General features: G+C 35.2%; 17 pseudogenes; all 17 read right to left on the bottom strand.

Moving 5' to 3' along the window:
- Window positions 1-699: 699 nt before the first annotated feature.
- Window positions 700-820, bottom strand: LOC145645849 (5S ribosomal RNA; annotated as a pseudogene).
- A 794-nt stretch (window positions 821-1,614) lies between these two features.
- LOC145645458 (5S ribosomal RNA) lies at window positions 1,615-1,735 on the bottom strand (annotated as a pseudogene).
- A 1,930-nt stretch (window positions 1,736-3,665) lies between these two features.
- Window positions 3,666-3,786, bottom strand: LOC145645902 (5S ribosomal RNA; annotated as a pseudogene).
- A 570-nt stretch (window positions 3,787-4,356) lies between these two features.
- LOC145645457 (5S ribosomal RNA) lies at window positions 4,357-4,477 on the bottom strand (annotated as a pseudogene).
- A 1,928-nt stretch (window positions 4,478-6,405) lies between these two features.
- LOC145645456 (5S ribosomal RNA) lies at window positions 6,406-6,526 on the bottom strand (annotated as a pseudogene).
- Window positions 6,527-7,319: 793 nt separating this feature from the next.
- On the bottom strand, window positions 7,320-7,440 carry LOC145645599 (5S ribosomal RNA; annotated as a pseudogene).
- Window positions 7,441-8,011: 571 nt separating this feature from the next.
- On the bottom strand, window positions 8,012-8,132 carry LOC145645455 (5S ribosomal RNA; annotated as a pseudogene).
- A 571-nt stretch (window positions 8,133-8,703) lies between these two features.
- Window positions 8,704-8,824, bottom strand: LOC145645454 (5S ribosomal RNA; annotated as a pseudogene).
- A 1,016-nt stretch (window positions 8,825-9,840) lies between these two features.
- On the bottom strand, window positions 9,841-9,961 carry LOC145645848 (5S ribosomal RNA; annotated as a pseudogene).
- Window positions 9,962-10,753: 792 nt separating this feature from the next.
- Window positions 10,754-10,874, bottom strand: LOC145645843 (5S ribosomal RNA; annotated as a pseudogene).
- Window positions 10,875-11,668: 794 nt separating this feature from the next.
- On the bottom strand, window positions 11,669-11,789 carry LOC145645957 (5S ribosomal RNA; annotated as a pseudogene).
- Window positions 11,790-14,849: 3,060 nt separating this feature from the next.
- On the bottom strand, window positions 14,850-14,970 carry LOC145646154 (5S ribosomal RNA; annotated as a pseudogene).
- A 576-nt stretch (window positions 14,971-15,546) lies between these two features.
- LOC145645956 (5S ribosomal RNA) lies at window positions 15,547-15,667 on the bottom strand (annotated as a pseudogene).
- Window positions 15,668-16,460: 793 nt separating this feature from the next.
- Window positions 16,461-16,581, bottom strand: LOC145646153 (5S ribosomal RNA; annotated as a pseudogene).
- A 242-nt stretch (window positions 16,582-16,823) lies between these two features.
- Window positions 16,824-16,944, bottom strand: LOC145646152 (5S ribosomal RNA; annotated as a pseudogene).
- Window positions 16,945-18,432: 1,488 nt separating this feature from the next.
- LOC145646151 (5S ribosomal RNA) lies at window positions 18,433-18,553 on the bottom strand (annotated as a pseudogene).
- A 242-nt stretch (window positions 18,554-18,795) lies between these two features.
- On the bottom strand, window positions 18,796-18,916 carry LOC145646149 (5S ribosomal RNA; annotated as a pseudogene).
- Window positions 18,917-20,014: the final 1,098 nt, after the last annotated feature.

Below are 20,014 nucleotides of genomic sequence, written 5' to 3'. Positions count from 1 at the left end.
ATGTTGTCTTGAAAGTAAATTAAAATGATGCAATAAAAGCTTACAACATCTGGTATTCGGAGGCACTAACAGACAGTTTTTTTTATTAATCACTGCAATTCACATTCAAGCATGTTAGTTGCAGAGTAAATTAAAGTGATGCAATAAATACTTACAGCATCTGCTACTCCCAGGTGCTAACAGATAGTTTGATTTAATTATTCACTGCACTTCAAATTTGAGCTTGATAGCTTGAACATAAATTTAAGGGATGCAATAAAATCTTACAGCACCTGCTATTCCCTGGTACTAAAATATTACTATTTAATCTGAACACTTCACATACAAGCATGTCAGTTGCATATTAAATTAAAGTGATGCAAGAAAAACTTACAGCATCTGCTATTCCCAGGTGCTAACAGATAGGTTTTTTTAATTAATCACTGCACTTCACATCCTAGCATGTCATCTTGAAAGTAAATTAAAGTGATGCAAGAGAAGCTTACAGCATCTCATAGTCCAAGGTGCTAAAAGATAGTTTTTTGATGAATCACTGCACTTCACATTCAGGCATGTGAGTTGGAGAGTAAATGAAAGTGATGCAAAAAAAACTTACAGCATCTGCTATTCCCAGGTGCTAACAGATAGTTTTTTTTATTAATCACTGCACTTCACATTTGAGAATGTCAGCTTGAAAGTAAATTAAAGTGATGCAAGAAAAGCTTACAGCACATGGTATTCCTAGGTAGGGTCCCACCTCAGTACTATCCAGGCACAAACTTGCTTAGCTTCCAAGTTCAGATGAGATTGGAGGCGTGCTGAAGCTGGTATGGCCGTAAAACTTAAACAATTACTCAAATTGCCTAATCATAGAAAATATGATCAAAGACCAATCTGACATTTTTTTTTATTAATCCCTGCACTTGACATTCTAGAATGTTGTCTTGAAAGTAAATTAAAATGATGCAATAAAAGCTTACAACATCTGGTATTCGGAGGCACTAACAGACAGTTTTTTTTATTAATCACTGCAATTCACATTCAAGCATGTTAGTTGGAGAGTAAATTAAAGTGATGCAATAAATACTTACAGCATCTGCTACTCCCAGGTGCTAACAGATAGTTTGATTTAATTATTCACTGCACTTCAAATTTGAGCTTGATAGCTTGAACATAAATTTAAGGGATGCAATAAAATCTTACAGCACCTGCTATTCCCTGGTACTAAAATATTACTATTTAATCTGAACACTTCACATACAAGCATGTCAGTTGCATATTAAATTAAAGTGATGCAAGAAAAACTTACAGCATCTGCTATTCCCAGGTGCTAACAGATAGGTTTTTTTAATTAATCACTGCACTTCACATCCTAGCATGTCATCTTGAAAGTAAATTAAAGTGATGCAAGAGAAGCTTACAGCATCTCATAGTCCAAGGTGCTAAAAGATAGTTTTTTGATGAATCACTGCACTTCACATTCAGGCATGTGAGTTGGAGAGTAAATGAAAGTGATGCAAAAAAAACTTACAGCATCTGCTATTCCCAGGTGCTAACAGATAGTTTTTTGTATTAATCACTGCACTTCACATTTGAGAATGTCAGCTTGAAAGTAAATTAAAGTGATGCAAGAAAAGCTTACAGCACATGGTATTCCTAGGTAGTGTCCCACCTCAGTACTATCCAGACACAAACTTGCTTAGCTTCCAAGTTCAGATGAGATTGGAGGCGTGTTGAAGCTGGTATGGCCGTAAAACTTAAACACTTACTCAAATTGCCTAATCATAGAAAATATGATCAAAGACCAATCTGACATTTTTTTTTATTAATCCCTGCACTTGACATTCTAGAATGTTGTCTTGAAAGTAAATTAAAATGATGCAATAAAAGCTTACAACATCTGGTATTCGGAGGCACTAACAGACAGTTTTTTTTATTAATCACTGCAATTCACATTCAAGCATGTTAGTTGGAGAGTAAATTAAAGTGATGCAATAAATACTTACAGCATCTGCTACTCCCAGGTGCTAACAGATAGTTTGATTTAATTATTCACTGCACTTCAAATTTGAGCTTGATAGCTTGAACATAAATTTAAGGGATGCAATAAAATCTTACAGCACCTGCTATTCCCTGGTACTAAAATATTACTATTTAATCTGAACACTTCACATACAAGCATGTCAGTTGCATATTAAATTAAAGTGATGCAAGAAAAACTTACAGCATCTGCTATTCCCAGGTGCTAACAGATAGGTTTTTTTAATTAATCACTGCACTTCACATCCTAGCATGTCATCTTGAAAGTAAATTAATGTGATGCAGGAGAAGCTTACAGCATCTCATAGTCCAAGGTGCTAAAAGATAGTTTTTTGATGAATCACTGCACTTCACATTCAGGCATGTGAGTTGGAGAGTAAATGAAAGTGATGCAAAAAAAACTTACAGCATCTGCTATTCCCAGGTGCTAACAGATAGTTTTTTTTATTAATCACTGCACTTCACATTTGAGAATGTCAGCTTGAAAGTAAATTAAAGTGATGCAAGAAAAGCTTACAGCACATGGCATTCCTAGGTAGGGTCCCACCTCAGTACTATCCAGGCACAAACTTGCTTAGCTTACAAGTTCAGATGAGATTGGAGGCGTGCTGAAGCTGGTATGGCCGTAAAACTTAAACACTTACTCAAATTGCCTAATCATAGAAAATATGATCAAAGACCAATCTGACATTTTTTTTTATTAATCCCTGCACTTGACATTCTAGAATGTTATCTTGAAAGTAAATTAAAATGATGCAATAAAAGCTTACAACATCTGGTATTCGGAGGCACTAACAGACAGTTTTTTTATTAATCACTGCACTTCACATTCAAGCATGTCAGTTGGAGAGTAAATTAAAGTGATGCAATAAAAACTTACAGCATCTGCTATTCCCAGGTGCTAACAGATAGTTTGATTTAATTATTCACTGCACTTCAAATTTGAGCTTGATAGTTTGAACATAAATTTAAGGGATGCAATAAAATCTTACAGCACCTGCTATTCCCTGGTACTAAAATATTTCTATTTAATCTGTACACTTCACATACAAGCATGTCAGTTGCATATTAAATTAAAGTGATGCAAGAAAAACTTACAGCATCTGCTATTCCCAGGTGCTAACAGATAGGTTTTTTTATTTAATCACTGCACTTCACATCCTAGCATGTCATCTTGAAAGTAAATTAAAGTGATGCAAGAGAAGCTTACAGCATCTCATAGTCCAAGGTGCTAAAAGATAGTTTTTTGATGAATCACTGCACTTCACATTCAGGCATGTGAGTTGGAGAGTAAATGAAAGTGATGCAAAAAAAACTTACAGCATCTGCTATTCCCAGGTGCTAACAGATAGTTTTTTTTAATTAATCACTGCACTTCACATCCTAGCATGTCATCTTGAAAGTAAATTAATGTGATGCAGGAGAAGCTTACAGCATCTCATAGTCCAAGGTGCTAAAAGATAGTTTTTTGATGAATCACTGCACTTCACATTCAGGCATGTGAGTTGGAGAGTAAATGAAAGTGATGCAAAAAAAACTTACAGCATCTGCTATTCCCAGGTGCTAACAGATAGTTTTTTTTATTAATCACTCCACTTCACATTTGAGAATGTCAGCTTGAAAGTAAATTAAAGTGATGCAAGAAAAGCTTACAGCACATGGTATTCCTAGGTAGTGTCCCACCTCAGTACTATCCAGACACAAACTTGCTTAGCTTCCAAGTTCAGATGAGATTGGAGGCGTGCTGAAGCTGGTATGGCCGTAAAACTTAAACACTTACTCAAATTGCCTAATCATAGAAAATATGATCAAAGACCAATCTGACATTTTTTTTATTAATCCCTGCACTTGACATTCTAGAATGTTATCTTCAAAGTAAATTAAAATGATGCAATAAAAGCTTACAACATCTGGTATTCGGAGGCACTAAGAGACAGTTTTTTTATTAATCACTGCACTTCACATTCAAGCATGTCAGTTGGAGAGTAAATTAAAGTGATGCAATAAAAACTTACAGCATCTGCTATTCCCAGGTGCTAACAGATAGTTTGATTTAATTATTCACTGCACTTCGAATTTGAGCTTGATAGCTTGAACATAAATTTAAGGGATGCAATAAAATCTTACAGCACCTGCTATTCCCTGGTACTAAAATATTTCTATTTAATCTGTACACTTCACATACAAGCATTTCAGTTGCATATTAAATTAAAGTGATGCAAGAAAAACTTACAGCATCTGCTATTCCCAGGTGCTAACAGATAGTTTTTTTTATTAATCACTGCACTTCACATTTGAGAATGTCAGCTTGAAAGTAAATTAAAGTGATGCAAGAAAAGCTTACAGCACATGGTATTCCTAGGTAGTGTCCCACCTCAGTACTATCCAGACACAAACTTGCTTAGCTTCCAAGTTCAGATGAGATTGGAGGCGTGTTGAAGCTGGTATGGCCGTAAAACTTAAACACTTACTCAAATTGCCTAATCATAGAAAATATGATCAAAGACCAATCTGACATTTTTTTTTATTAATCCCTGCACTTGACATTCTAGAATGTTATCTTGAAAGTAAAATAAAATGATGCAATAAAAGCTTACAACATCTGGTATTCGGAGGCACTAATAGACAGTTTTTTTATTAATCACTGCACTTCACATTCAAGCATGTCAGTTGGAGAGTAAATTAAAGTGATGCAATAAAAACTTACAGCATCTGCTATTCCCAGGTGCTAACAGATAGTTTGATTTAATTATTCACTGCACTTCAAATTTGAGCTTGATAGCTTGAACATAAATTTAAGGGATGCAATAAAATCTTACAGCACCTGCTATTCCCTGGTACTAAAATATTTCTATTTAATCTGTACACTTCACATACAAGCATGTCTGTTGCATATTAAATTAAAGTGATGCAAGAAAAACTTACAGCATCTGCTATTCCCAGGTGCTAACAGATAGTTTTTTTTAATTAATCACTGCACTTCACATCCTAGCATGTCATCTTGAAAGTAAATTAATGTGATGCAGGAGAAGCTTACAGCATCTCATAGTCCAAGGTGCTAAAAGATAGTTTTTTGATGAATCACTGCACTTCACATTCAGGCATGTGAGTTGGAGAGTAAATGAAAGTGATGCAAAAAAAACTTACAGCATCTGCTATTCCCAGGTGCTAACAGATAGTTTTTTTTAATTAATCACTGCACTTCACATCCTAGCATGTCATCTTGAAAGTAAATTAATGTGATGCAGGAGAAGCTTACAGCATCTCATAGTCCAAGGTGCTAAAAGATAGTTTTTTGATGAATCACTGCACTTCACATTCAGGCATGTGAGTTGGAGAGTAAATGAAAGTGATGCAAAAAAAACTTACAGCATCTGCTATTCCCAGGTGCTAACAGATAGTTTTTTTTATTAATCACTGCACTTCACATTTGAGAATGTCAGCTTGAAAGTAAATTAAAGTGATGCAAGAAAAGCTTACAGCACATGGTATTCCTAGGTAGGGTCCCCCGTCAGTACTATCCAGGCACAAACTTGCTTAGCTTCCAAGGTCAGATGAGATTGGAGGCGTGCTGAAGCTGGTATGGCCGTAAAACTTAAACACTTACTCAAATTGCCTAATCACAGAAAATATGATCAAAGACCAATCTGACATTTTTTTTATTAATCCCTGCACTTGACATTCTAGAATGTTATCTTGAAAGTAAATTAAAATGATGCAATAAAAGCTTACAACATCTGGTATTCGGAGGCACTAACAGACAGTTTTTTTATTAATCACTGCACTTCACATTCAAGCATGTCAGTTGGAGAGTAAATTTAAGTGATGCAATAAAAACTTACAGCATCTGCTATTCCCAGGTGCTAACAGATAGTTTGATTTAATTATTCACTGCACTTCAAATTTGAGCTTGATAGTTTGAACATAAATTTAAGGGATGCAATAAAATCTTACAGCACCTGCTATTCCCTGGTACTAAAATATTTCTATTTAATCTGTACACTTCACATACAAGCATGTCAGTTGCATATTAAATTAAAGTGATGCAAGAAAAACTTACAGCATCTGCTATTCCCAGGTGCTAACAGATAGGTTTTTTTATTTAATCACTGCACTTCACATCCTAGCATGTCATCTTGAAAGTAAATTAAAGTGATGCAAGAGAAGCTTACAGCATCTCATAGTCCAAGGTGCTAAAAGATAGTTTTTTGATGAATCACTGCACTTCACATTCAGGCATGTGAGTTGGAGAGTAAATGAAAGTGATGCAAAAAAAACTTACAGCATCTGCTATTCCCAGGTGCTAACAGATAGTTTTTTTTATTAATCACTGCACTTCACATTTGAGAATGTCAGCTTGAAAGTAAATTAAAGTGATGCAAGAAAAGCTTACAGCACATGGTATTCCTAGGTAGTGTCCCACCTCAGTACTATCCAGACACAAACTTGCTTAGCTTCCAAGTTCAGATGAGATTGGAGGCGTGTTGAAGCTGGTATGGCCGTAAAACTTAAACACTTACTCAAATTGCCTAATCATAGAAAATATGATCAAAGACCAATCTGACATTTTTTTTTATTAATCCCTGCACTTGACATTCTAGAATGTTATCTTGAAAGTAAATTAAAATGATGCAATAAAAGCTTACAACATCTGGTATTCGGAGGCACTAACAGACAGTTTTTTTATTAATCACTGCACTTCACATTCAAGCATGTCAGTTGGAGAGTAAATTAAAGTGATGCAATAAAAACTTACAGCATCTGCTATTCCCAGGTGCTAACAGATAGTTTGATTTAATTATTCACTGCACTTCAAATTTGAGTTTGATAGTTTGAACATAAATTTAAGGGATGCAATAAAATCTTACAGCACCTGCTATTCCCTGGTACTAAAATATTTCTATTTAATCTGTACACTTCACATACAAGCATGTCAGTTGCATATTAAATTAAAGTGATGCAAGAAAAACTTACAGCATCTGCTATTCCCAGGTGCTAACAGATAGGTTTTTTTATTTAATCACTGCACTTCACATTTGAGCATGTCATCTTGAAAGTAAATTAAAGTGATGCAAGAGAAGCTTACAGCATCTCATAGTCCAAGGTGCTAAAAGATAGTTTTTTGATGAATCACTGCACTTCACATTCAGGCATGTGAGTTGGAGAGTAAATGAAAGTGATGCAAAAAAAACTTACAGCATCTGCTATTCCCAGGTGCTAACAGATAGTTTTTTTTATTAATCACTGCACTTCACATTTGAGAATGTCAGCTTGAAAGTAAATTAAAGTGATGCAAGAAAAGCTTACAGCACATGGTATTCCTAGGTAGTGTCCTACCTCAGTACTATCCAGACACAAACTTGCTTAGCTTCCAAGTTCAGATGAGATTGGAGGCGTGCTGAAGCTGGTATGGCCGTAAAACTTAAACACTTACTCAAATTGCCTAATCATAGAAAATATGATCAAAGACCAATCTGACATTTTTTTTTATTAATCCCTGCACTTGACATTCTAGAATGTTATCTTCAAAGTAAATTAAAATGATGCAATAAAAGCTTACAACATCTGGTATTCGGAGGCAGTAATAGACAGTATTTTTATTAATCACTGCACTTCACATTCAAGCATGTCAGTTGGAGAGTAAATTAAAGTGATGCAATAAAAACTTACAGCATCTGCTATTCCCAGGTGCTAACAGATAGTTTGATTTAATTATTCACTGCACTTCGAATTTGAGCTTGATAGCTTGAACATAAATTTAAGGGATGCAATAAAATCTTACAGCACCTGCTATTCCCTGGTACTAAAATATTTCTATTTAATCTGTACACTTCACATACAAGCATTTCAGTTGCATATTAAATTAAAGTGATGCAAGAAAAACTTACAGCATCTGCTATTCCCAGGTGCTAACAGATAGTTTTTTTTATTAATCACTGCACTTCACATTTGAGAATGTCAGCTTGAAAGTAAATTAAAGTGATGCAAGAAAAGCTTACAGCACATGGTATTCCTAGGTAGTGTCCCACCTCAGTACTATCCAGACACAAACTTGCTTAGCTTCCAAGTTCAGATGAGATTGGAGGCGTGTTGAAGCTGGTATGGCCGTAAAACTTAAACACTTACTCAAATTGCCTAATCATAGAAAATATGATCAAAGACCAATCTGACATTTTTTTTTATTAATCCCTGCACTTGACATTCTAGAATGTTATCTTGAAAGTAAATTAAAATGATGCAATAAAAGCTTACAACATCTGGTATTCGGAGGCACTAAGAGACAGTTTTTTTATTAATCACTGCACTTCACATTCAAGCATGTCAGTTGGAGAGTAAATTAAAGTGATGCAATAAAAACTTACAGCATCTGCTATTCCCAGGTGCTAACAGATAGTTTGATTTAATTATTCACTGCACTTCGAATTTGAGCTTGATAGCTTGAACATAAATTTAAGGGATGCAATAAAATCTTACAGCACCTGCTATTCCCTGGTACTAAAATATTTCTATTTAATCTGTACACTTCACATACAAGCATTTCAGTTGCATATTAAATTAAAGTGATGCAAGAAAAACTTACAGCATCTGCTATTCCCAGGTGCTAACAGATAGTTTTTTTTATTAATCACTGCACTTCACATTTGAGAATGTCAGCTTGAAAGTAAATTAAAGTGATGCAAGAAAAGCTTACAGCACATGGTATTCCTAGGTAGTGTCCCACCTCAGTACTATCCAGACACAAACTTGCTTAGCTTCCAAGTTCAGATGAGATTGGAGGCGTGTTGAAGCTGGTATGGCCGTAAAACTTAAACACTTACTCAAATTGCCTAATCATAGAAAATATGATCAAAGACCAATCTGACATTTTTTTTTATTAATCCCTGCACTTGACATTCTAGAATGTTATCTTGAAAGTAAATTAAAATGATGCAATAAAAGCTTACAACATCTGGTATTCGGAGGCACTAATAGACAGTTTTTTTATTAATCACTGCACTTCACATTCAAGCATGTCAGTTGGAGAGTAAATTAAAGTGATGCAATAAAAACTTACAGCATCTGCTATTCCCAGGTGCTAACAGATAGTTTGATTTAATTATTCACTGCACTTCAAATTTGAGCTTGATAGCTTGAACATAAATTTAAGGGATGCAATAAAATCTTACAGCACCTGCTATTCCCTGGTACTAAAATATTTCTATTTAATCTGTACACTTCACATACAAGCATGTCTGTTGCATATTAAATTAAAGTGATGCAAGAAAAACTTACAGCATCTGCTATTCCCAGGTGCTAACAGATAGGTTTTTTTAATTAATCACTGCACTTCACATCCTAGCATGTCATCTTGAAAGCAAATTAATGTGATGCAGGAGAAGCTTACAGCAGCTCGTAGTCCAAGGTGCTAAAAGATAGTTTTTTGATGAATCACTGCACTTCACATTCAGGCATGTGAGTTGGAGAGTAAATGAAAGTGATGCAAAAAAAACTTACAGCATCTGCTATTCCCAGGTGCTAACAGATAGTTTTTTTTTAATTAATCACTGCACTTCACATCCTAGCATGTCATCTTGAAAGTAAATTAATGTGATGCAGGAGAAGCTTACAGCATCTCATAGTCCAAGGTGCTAAAAGATAGTTTTTTGATGAATCACTGCACTTCACATTCAGGCATGTGAGTTGGAGAGTAAATGAAAGTGATGCAAAAAAACCTTACAGCATCTGCTATTCCCAGGTGCTAAGAGATAGTTTTTTTTATTAATCACTGCACTTCACATTTGAGAATGTCATCTTGAAATTAAATTAAAGTGATGCAAGAAAAGCTTACAGCACATGGTATTCCTAGGTAGGGTCCCACCTCAGTACTATCCAGGCACAAACTTGCTTAGCTTCCAAGTTCAGATGAGATTGGAGGCGTGCTGAAGCTGGTATGGCCGTAAAACTTAAACACTTACTCAAATTGCCTAATCATAGAAAATATGATCAAAGACCAATCTGACATTTTTTTTATTAATCCCTGCACTTGACATTCTAGAATGTTATCTTGAAAGTAAATTAAAATGATGCAATAAAAGCTTACAACATCTGGTATTCGGAGGCACTAATAGACAGTTTTTTTATTAATCACTGCACTTCACATTCAAGCATGTCAGTTGGAGAGTAAATTAAAGTGATGCAATAAAAACTTACAGCATCTGCTATTCCCAGGTGCTAACAGATAGTTTGATTTAATTATTCACTGCACTTCAAATTTGAGCTTGATAGCTTGAACATAAATTTAAGGGATGCAATAAAATCTTACAGCACCTGCTATTCCCTGGTACTAAAATATTTCTATTTAATCTGTACACTTCACATACAAGCATGTCAGTTGCATATTAAATTAAAGTGATGCAAGAAAAACTTACAGCATCTGCTATTCCCAGGTGCTAACAGATAGTTTTTTTTAATTAATCACTGCACTTCACATCCTAGCATGTCATCTTGAAAGTAAATTAATGTGATGCAGGAGAAGCTTACAGCATCTCATAGTCCAAGGTGCTAAAAGATAGTTTTTTGATGAATCACTGCACTTCACATTCAGGCATGTGAGTTGGAGAGTAAATGAAAGTGATGCAAAAAATACTTACTGCACCTGCTATTCCCAGGTGCTAACAGATAGTTTTTTTTATTAATCACTGCACTTCACATTTGAGAATGTCAGCTTGAAAGTAAATTAAAGTGATGCAAGAAAAGCTTACAGCACATGGTATTCCTAGGTAGGGTCCCACCTCAGTACTATCCAGGCACAAACTTGCTTAGCTTCCAAGTTCAGATGAGATTGGAGGCGTGCTGAAGCTGGTATGGCCGTTAACCTTAAACACTTACTCAAATTGCCTAATCATAGAAAATATGATCAAAGACCAATCTGACATTTTTTTTTATTAATCCCTGCACTTGACATTCTAGAATGTTATCTTGAAAGTAAATTAAAATGATGCAATAAAAGCTTACAACATCTGGTATTCGGAGGCACTAACAGACAGTTTTTTTATTAATCACTGCACTTCACATTCAAGCATGTCAGTTGGAGAGTAAATTAAAGTGATGCAATAAAAACTTACAGCATCTGCTATTCCCAGGTGCTAACAGATAGTTTGATTTAATTATTCACTGCACTTCAAATTTGAGCTTGATAGCTTGAACATAAATTTAAGGGATGCAATAAAATCTTACAGCACCTGCTATTCCCTGGTACTAATAGATTTCTATTTAATCTGTACACTTCACTTACAAGCATGTCAGTTGCATATTAAATTAAAGTGATGCAAGAAAAACTTACAGCATCTGCTATTCCCAGGTGCTAACAGATAGTTTTTTTTAATTAATCACTGCACTTCACATCCTAGCATGTCATCTTGAAAGTAAATTAAAGTGATGCAAGAGAAGCTTACAGCATCTCATAGTCCAAGGTGCTAAAAGATAGTTTTTTGATGAATCACTGCACTTCACATTCAGGCATGTGAGTTGGAGAGTAAATGAAAGTGATGCAAAAAAAACTTACAGCACCTGCTATTCCCAGGTGCTAACAGATAGTTTTTTTTTATTAATCACTGCACTTCACATTTGAGAATGTCAGCTTGAAAGTAAATTAAAGTGATGCAAGAAAAGCTTACAGCACATGGTATTCCTAGGTAGGGTCCCACCTCAGTACTATCCAGACACAAACTTGCTTAGCTTCCAAGTTCAGATGAGATTGGAGGCGTGCTGAAGCTGGTATGGCCGTAAACCTTAAACACTTACTCAAATTGCCTAATCATAGAAAATATGATCAAAGACCAATCTGACATTTTTTTTTATTAATCCCTGCACTTGACATTCTAGAATGTTATCTTGAAAGTAAATTAAAATGATGCAATAAAAGCTTACAACATCTGGTATTCGGAGGCACTAACAGACAGTTTTTTTATTAATCACTGCACTTCACATTCAAGCATGTCAGTTGGAGAGTAAATTAAAGTGATGCAATAAAAACTTACAGCATCTGCTATTCCCAGGTGCTAACAGATAGTTTGATTTAATTATTCACTGCACTTCAAATTTGAGCTTGATAGCTTGAACATAAATTTAAGGGATGCAATAAAATCTTACAGCACCTGCTATTCCCTGGTACTAATAGATTTCTATTTAATCTGTACACTTCACTTACAAGCATGTCAGTTGCATATTAAATTAAAGTGATGCAAGAAAAACTTACAGCATCTGCTATTCCCAGGTGCTAACAGATAGGTTTTTTTAATTAATCTCTGCACTTCACATCCTAGCATGTCATCTTGAAAGTAAATTAAAGTGATGCAAGAGAAGCTTACTGCATCTCATAGTCCAAGGTGCTAAAAGATAGTTTTTTGATGAATCACTGCACTTCACATTCAGGCATGTGAGTTGGAGAGTAAATGAAAGTGATGCAAAAAAAACTTACAGCACCTGCTATTCCCAGGTGCTAACAGATAGTTTTTTTTATTAATCACTGCACTTCACATTTGAGAATGTCAGCTTGAAAGTAAATTAAAGTGATGCAAGAAAAGCTTACAGCACATGGTATTCCTAGGTAGGGTCCCACCTCAGTACTATCCAGGCACAAACTTGCTTAGCTTCCAAGTTCAGATGAGATTGGAGGCGTGCTGAAGCTGGTATAGACGTAAACCTTACACACTTACTCAAATTGCATAATCATAGAAAATATGATCAAAGACCAATCTGACATTTTTTTTTATTAATCCCTGCACTTGACATTCTAGAATGTTATCTTGAAAGTGAATTAAAATGATGCAATAAAAGCTTACAACATCTGGTATTCGGAGGCACTAACAGACAGTTTTTTTATTAATCACTGCACTTCACATTCAAGCATGTCAGTTGGAGAGTAAATTAAAGTGATGCAATAAAAACTTACAGCATCTGCTATTCCCAGGTGCTAACAGATAGTTTGATTTAATTATTCACTGCACTTCAAATTTGAGCTTGATAGCTTGAACATAAATTTAAGGGATGCAATAAAATCTTACAGCACCTGCTATTCCCTGGTACTAATAGATTTCTATTTAATCTGTACACTTCACTTACAAGCATGTCAGTTGCATATTAAATTAAAGTGATGCAAGAAAAACTTACAGCATCTGCTATTCCCAGGTGCTAACAGATAGGTTTTTTTAATTAATCACTGCACTTCACATCCTAGCATGTCATCTTGAAAGCATATTAAAGTGATGCAAGAGAAGCTTACAGCATCTCATAGTCCAAGGTGCTAAAAGATAGTTTTTTGATGAATCACTGCACTTCACATTCAGGCATGTGAGTTGGAGAGTAAATGAAAGTGATGCAAAAAAAACTTACTGCACCTGCTATTCACAGGTGCTAACAGATAGTTTTTTTTATTAATCACTGCACTTCACATTTGAGAATGTCAGCTTGAAAGTAAATTAAAGTGATGCAAGAAAAGCTTACAGCACATGGTATTCCTAGGTAGGGTCCCACCTCAGTACTATCCAGGCACAAACTTGCTTAGCTTCCAAGTTCAGATGAGATTGGAAGCGTGCTGAAGCTGGTATGGACATAAACCTTAAACACTTACTCAAATTGCATAATCATAGAAAATATGATCAAAGACCAATCTGACATTTTTTTTATTAATCCCTGCACTTGACATTCTAGAATGTTATCTTGAAAGTAAATTAAAATGATGCAATAAAAGCTTACAACATCTGGTATTCGGAGGCACTAACAGACAGTTTTTTTATTAATCACTGCACTTCACATTCAAGCATGTCAGTTGGAGAGTAAATTAAAGTGATGCAATAAAAACTTACAGCATCTGCTATTCCCAGGTGCTAACAGATAGTTTGATTTAATTATTGACTGCACTTCAAATTTGAGCTTGATAGCTTGAACATAAATTTAAGGGATGCAATAAAATCTTACAGCACCTGCTATTCCCTGGTACTAATAGATTTCTATTTAATCTGTACACTTCACTTACAAGCATGTCAGTTGCATATTAAATTAAAGTGATGCAAGAAAAACTTACAGCATCTGCTATTCCCAGGTGCTAACAGATAGGTTTTTTTAATTAATCACTGCACTTCACATCCTAGCATGTCATCTTGAAAGTATATTAAAATGATGCAAGAGAAGCTTACAGCATCTCATAGTCCAAGGTGCTAAAAGATAGTTTTTTGATGAATCACTGCACTTCACATTCAGGCATGTGAGTTGGAGAGTAAATGAAAGTGATGCAAAAAAAACTTACAGCACCTGCTATTCCCAGGTGCTAACAGATAGTTTGATTTAATTATTCACTGCACTTCAAATTTGAGCTTGATAGCTTGAACATAAATTTAAGGGATGCAATAAAATCTTACAGCACCTGCTATTCCCTGGTACTAATAGATTTCTATTTAATCTGTACACTTCACTTACAAGCATGTCAGTTGCATATTAAATTAAAGTGATGCAAGAAAAACTTACAGCATCTGCTATTCCCAGGTGCTAACAGATAGGTTTTTTTAATTAATCTCTGCACTTCACATCCTAGCATGTCATCTTGAAAGTAAATTAAAGTGATGCAAGAGAAGCTTACTGCATCTCATAGTCCAAGGTGCTAAAAGATAGTTTTTTGATGAATCACTGCACTTCACATTCAGGCATGTGAGTTGGAGAGTAAATGAAAGTGATGCAAAAAAAACTTACTGCACCTGCTATTCACAGGTGCTAACAGATAGTTTTTTTTATTAATCACTGCACTTCACATTTGAGAATGTCAGCTTGAAAGTAAATTAAAGTGATGCAAGAAAAGCTTACAGCACATGGTATTCCTAGGTAGGGTCCCACCTCAGTACTATCCAGGCACAAACTTGCTTAGCTTCCAAGTTCAGATGAGATTGGAGGCGTGCTGAAGCTGGTATGGACGTAAACCTTACACACTTACTCAAATTGCATAATCATAGAAAATATGATCAAAGACCAATCTGACATTTTTTTTTATTAATCCCTGCACTTGACATTCTAGAATGTTATCTTGAAAGTAAATTAAAATGAAGCAATAAAAGCTTACAACATCTGGTATTCGGAGGCACTAACAGACAGTTTTTTTATTAATCACTGCACTTCACATTCAAGCATGTCAGTTGGAGAGTAAATTAAAGTGATGCAATAAAAACTTACAGCATCTGCTATTCCCAGGTGCTAACAGATAGGTTTTTTTAATTAATCACTGCACTTCACATCCTAGCATGTCATCTTGAAAGTAAATTAAAGTGATGCAAGAGAAGCTTACAGCATCTCATAGTCCAAGGTGCTAAAAGATAGTTTTTTGATGAATCACTGCACTTCACATTCAGGCATGTGAGTTGGAGAGTAAATGAAAGTGATGCAAAAAAAACTTACAGCACCTGCTATTCCCAGGTGCTAACAGATAGTTTTTTTTTATTAATCACTGCACTTCACATTTGAGAATGTCATCTTGAAAGTAAATTAAAGTGATGCAAGAAAAGCTTACAGCACATGGTATTCCTAGGTAGGGTCCCACCTCAGTACTATCCAGACACAAACTTGCTTAGCTTCCAAGTTCAGATGAGATTGGAGGCGTGCTGAAGCTGGTATGGCCGTAAACCTTAAACACTTACTCAAATTGCCTAATCATAGAAAATATGATCAAAGACCAATCTGACATTTTTTTTTATTAATCCCTGCACTTGACATTCTAGAATGTTATCTTGAAAGTGAATTAAAATGATGCAATAAAAGCTTACAACATCTGGTATTCGGAGGCACTAACAGACAGTTTTTTTATTAATCACTGCACTTCACATTCAAGCATGTCAGTTGGAGAGTAAATTAAAGTGATGCAATAAAAACTTACAGCATCTGCTATTCCCAGGTGCTAACAGATAGTTTGATTTAATTATTCACTGCACTTCAAATTTGAGCTTGATAGCTTGAACATAAATTTAAGGGATGCAATAAAATCTTACAGCACCTGCTATTCCCTGGTACTAATAGATTTCTATTTAATCTGTACACTTCACTTACAAGCATGTCAGTTGCATATTAAATTAAAGTGATGCAAGAAAAACTTACAGCATCTGCTATTCCCAGGTGCTAACAGATAGGTTTTTTTAATTAATCTCTGCACTTCACATCCTAGCATGTCATCTTGAAAGTAAATTAAAGTGATGCAAGAGAAGCTTACTGCATCTCATAGTCCAAGGTGCTAAAAGATAGTTTTTTGATGAATCACTGCACTTCACATTCAGGCATGTGAGTTGGAGAGTAAATGAAAGTGATGCAAAAAAAACTTACAGCACCTGCTATTCCCAGGTGCTAACAGATAGTTTTTTTTATTAATCACTGCACTTCACATTTGAGAATGTCAGCTTGAAAGTAAATTAAAGTGATGCAAGAAAAGCTTACAGCACATGGTATTCCTAGGTAGGGTCCCACCTCAGTACTATCCAGGCACAAACTTGCTTAGCTTCCAAGTTCAGATGAGATTGGAGGCGTGCTGAAGCTGGTATGGACGTAAACCTTACACACTTACTCAAATTGCATAATCATAGAAAATATGATCAAAGACCAATCTGACATTTTTTTTTATTAATCCCTGCACTTGACATTCTAGAATGTTATCTTGAAAGTAAATTAAAATGAAGCAATAAAAGCTTACAACATCTGGTATTCGGAGGCACTAACAGACAGTTTTTTTATTAATCACTGCACTTCACATTTGAGAATGTCAGCTTGAAAGTAAATTAAAGTGATGCAAGAAAAGCTTACAGCACATGGTATTCCTAGGTAGGGTCCCACCTCAGTACTATCCAGGCACAAACTTGCTTAGCTTCCAAGTTCAGATGAGATTGGAGGCGTGCTGAAGCTGGTATGGACGTAAACCTTACACACTTACTCAAATTGCATAATCATAGAAAATATGATCAAAGACCAATCTGACATTTTTTTTTATTAATCCCTGCACTTGACATTCTAGAATGTTATCTTGAAAGTAAATTAAAATGATGCAATAAAAGCTTACAACATCTGGTATTCGGAGGCACTAACAGACAGTTTTTTTATTAATCACTGCACTTCACATTCAAGCATGTCAGTTGGAGAGTAAATTAAAGTGATGCAATAAAAACTTACAGCATCTGCTATTCCCAGGTGCTAACAGATAGTTTGATTTAATTATTCACTGCACTTCAAATTTGAGCTTGATAGCTTGAACATAAATTTAAGGGATGCAATAAAATCTTACAGCACCTGCTATTCCCTGGTACTAATAGATTTCTATTTAATCTGTACACTTCACTTACAAGCATGTCAGTTGCATATTAAATTAAAGTGATGCAAGAAAAACTTACAGCATCTGCTATTCCCAGGTGCTAACAGATAGGTTTTTTTAATTAATCACTGCACTTCACATCCTAGCATGTCATCTTGAAAGTAAATTAAAGTGATGCAAGAGAAGCTTACAGCATCTCATAGTCCAAGGTGCTAAAAGATAGTTTTTTGATGAATCACTGCACTTCACATTCAGGCATGTGAGTTGGAGAGTAAATGAAAGTGATGCAAAAAAAACTTACTGCACCTGCTATTCCCAGGTGCTAACAGATAGTTTTTTTTATTAATCACTGCACTTCACATTTGAGAATGTCAGCTTGAAAGTAAATTAAAGTGATGCAAGAAAAGCTTACAGCACATGGTATTCCTAGGTAGGGTCCCACCTCAGTACTATCCAGGCACAAACTTGCTTAGCTTCCAAGTTCAGATGAGATTGGAGGCGTGCTGAAGATGGTATGGACATAAACCTTAAACACTTACTCAAATTGCATAATCATAGAAAATATGATCAAAGACCAATCTGACATTTTTTTTATTAATCCCTGCACTTGACATTCTAGAATGTTATCTTGAAAGTAAATTAAAATGATGCAATAAAAGCTTACAACATCTGGTATTCGGAGGCACTAACAGACAGTTTTTTTATTAATCACTGCACTTCACATTCAAGCATGTCAGTTGGAGAGTAAATTAAAGTGATGCAATAAAAACTTACAGCATCTGCTATTCCCAGGTGCTAACAGATAGGTTTTTTTAATTAATCACTGCACTTCACATCCTAGCATGTCATCTTGAAAGTAAATTAAAATGATGCAAGAGAAGCTTACAGCATCTCATAGTCCAAGGTGCTAAAAGATAGTTTTTTGATGAATCACTGCACTTCACATTCAGGCATGTGAGTTGGAGAGTAAATGAAAGTGATGCAAAAAAACCTTACAGCACCTGCTATTCCCAGGTGCTAACAGATAGTTTTTTTTATTAATCACTGCACTTCACATTTGAGAATGTCAGCTTGAAAGTAAATTAAAGTGATGCAAGAAAAGCTTACAGCACATGGTATTCCTAGGTAGGGTCCCACCTCAGTACTATCCAGGCACAAACTTGCTTAGCTTCCAAGTTCAGATGAGATTGGAGGCGTGCTGAAGCTGGTATGGACGTAAACCTTACACACTTACTCAAATTGCATAATCATAGAAAATATGATCAAAGACCAATCTGACATTTTTTTTTATTAATCCCTGCACTTGACATTCTAGAATGTTATCTTGAAAGTAAATTAAAATGAAGCAATAAAAGCTTACAACATCTGGTATTCGGAGGCACTAACAGACAGTTTTTTTATTAATCACTGCACTTCACATTTGAGAATGTCAGCTTGAAAGTAAATTAAAGTGATGCAAGAAAAGCTTACAGCACATGGTATTCCTAGGTAGGGTCCCACCTCAGTACTATCCAGGCACAAACTTGCTTAGCTTCCAAGTTCAGATGAGATTGGAGGCGTGCTGAAGCTGGTATGGACGTAAACCTTACACACTTACTCAAATTGCATAATCATAGAAAATATGATCAAAGACCAATCTGACATTTTTTTTTATTAATCCCTGCACTTGACATTCTAGAATGTTATCTTGAAAGTAAATTAAAATGATGCAATAAAAGCTTACAACATCTGGTATTCGGAGGCACTAACAGACAGTTTTTTTATTAATCACTGCACTTCACATTCAAGCATGTCAGTTGGAGAGTAAATTAAAGTGATGCAATAAAAACTTACAGCATCTGCTATTCCCAGGTGCTAACAGATAGTTTGATTTAATTATTCACTGCACTTCAAATTTGAGCTTGATAGCTTGAACATAAATTTAAGGGATGCAATAAAATCTTACAGCACCTGCTATTCCCTGGTACTAATAGATTTCTATTTAATCTGTACACTTCACTTACAAGCATGTCAGTTGCATATTAAATTAAAGTGATGCAAGAAAAACTTACAGCATCTGCTATTCCCAGGTGCTAACAGATAGGTTTTTTTAATTAATCACTGCACTTCACATCCTAGCATGTCATCTAGAAAGTAAATTAAAGTGATGCCAGAGAAGCTTACAGCATCTCATAGTCCAAGGTGCTAAAAGATAGTTTTTTGATGAATCACTGCACTTCACATTCAGGCATGTGAGTTGGAGAGTAAATGAAAGTGATGCAAAAAAAACTTACTGCACCTGCTATTCCCAGGTGCTAACAGATAGTTTTTTTTATTAATCACTGCACTTCACATTTGAGAATGTCAGCTTGAAAGTAAATTAAAGTGATGCAAGAAAAGCTTACAGCACATGGTATTCCTAGGTAGGGTCCCACCTCAGTACTATCCAGGCACAAACTTGCTTAGCTTCCAAGTTCAGATGAGATTGGAGGCGTGCTGAAGCTGGTATGGACATAAACCTTAAACACTTACTCAAATTGCATAATCATAGAAAATATGATCAAAGACCAATCTGACATTTTTTTTATTAATCCCTGCACTTGACATTCTAGAATGTTATCTTGAAAGTAAATTAAAATGATGCAATAAAAGCTTACAACATCTGGTATTCGGAGGCACTAACAGACAGTTTTTTTATTAATC

Source organism: Electrophorus electricus, chromosome 13 (genome assembly GCF_041902795.1).
Source record: "Electrophorus electricus isolate QZ-2024a chromosome 13, ASM4190279v1, whole genome shotgun sequence".
Lineage (NCBI taxonomy): Eukaryota > Metazoa > Chordata > Actinopteri > Gymnotiformes > Gymnotidae > Electrophorus > Electrophorus electricus.
Note: the sequence above shows the minus strand (reverse complement) of the source record. Positions and strands in the feature narration are given on the sequence as shown.